This window comes from Eimeria tenella, genomic scaffold, assembly GCF_000499545.2.
Source record: "Eimeria tenella Houghton genomic scaffold, Eth_scaff173, whole genome shotgun sequence".
Classification (NCBI taxonomy): domain Eukaryota; phylum Apicomplexa; class Conoidasida; order Eucoccidiorida; family Eimeriidae; genus Eimeria; species Eimeria tenella.
The window spans coordinates 7,923-9,385 of record NW_013541557.1 but is presented as its reverse complement, the minus strand read 5'-3'; positions in this window follow the sequence as shown (position 1 = coordinate 9,385).

The following is a 1,463-nucleotide window of genomic DNA, read 5'->3' as shown; positions in this document are numbered from 1 at the left end:
AGTCTCCTGCTGTCTCCAGGTGCGAGGAATCTTCACTCCGCAGACCACTACTGCGACGCTACCGACACAGCAAGGACGCCTTCGCACACCTACAGAACGCTGCAATGCCAACACCTGGACTCCGTCCCCGCTGAAAGCAGCTGCACGACCTGCTACACCCAGGCCTGCCTCCTGCAAAACCCCTCTCACACTCGTGTCGTCGCGTCCTGCGCAACAAACTACCGCACGTGTTTCGCTATAATCCGCAGCCGCACAACACGAATCGTCAATCTCCCCGCACGACGCACCATGCAAAAGAAGCTCCTCCCTGCTCTTGCAACCCACAGCTGGCTTGCCGCAACCCCGCACCCACTTCCTGCGCGAGCGTCAGTTCACAGCCAAACACTGCACTCCTTCGCGACACACTACCTAAAGGAAATGAGTCTTTGAAGCCCAGACAGTCTCCTGCTGTCTCCAGGTGCGAGGAATCTTCACTCCGCAGACCACTACTGCGACGCTACCGACACAGCAAGGACGCCTTCGCACACCTACAGAACGCTGCAATGCCAACACCTGGACTCCGTCCCCGCTGAAAACAGCTGCACGACCTGCTACACCCAGGCCCGCCTCCTGCAAAACCCCTCTCACACTCGTGTCGTCACGTCCTGCGCAACAAACCACCGCACGTGTTTCGCTATAATCCGCAGCCACACAACACGAATCGCCAATCACGTCGCACGACGCACCATGCAAAAGAAGCTCCTCCCTGCTCTTGCAACCCACAGCTGGCTTGCCGCAACCCCGCACCCACTTCCTGCGCGAGCGTCAGTTCACAGCCAAACACTGCACTCCTTCGCGACACACTACCTAAAGGAAATGAGTCTTTGAAGCCCAGACAGTCTCCTGCTGTCTCCAGGTGCGAGGAATCTTCACTCCGCAGACCACTACTGCGACGCTACCGACACAGCAAGGACGCCTTCGCACACCTACAGAACGCTGCAATGCCAACACCTGGACTCCGTCCCCGCTGAAAACATCTGCACGACCTGCCACACCCAGGCCCGCCTCCTGCAAAACCCCTCTCACACTCGTGTCGTCACGTCCTGCGCAACAAACCACCGCACGTGTTTCGCTATAATCCGCAGCCACACAACACGAATCGCCAATCTCCCCGCACGACGCACCATGCAAAAGAAGCTCCTCCCTGCTCTTGCAACCCACAGCTGGCTTGCCGCAACCCCGCACCCACTTCCTGCGCGAGCGTCAGTTCACAGCCAAACACTGCACTCCTTCGCGACACACTACCTAAAGGAAATGAGTCTTTGAAGCCCAGACAGTCTCCTGCTGTCTCCAGGTGCGAGGAATCTTCACTCCGCAGACCACTACTGCGACGCTACCGACACAGCAAGGACGCCTTCGCACACCTACAGAACGCTGCAATGCCAACACCTGGACTCCGTCCCCGCTGAAAACAGCTGCACGAC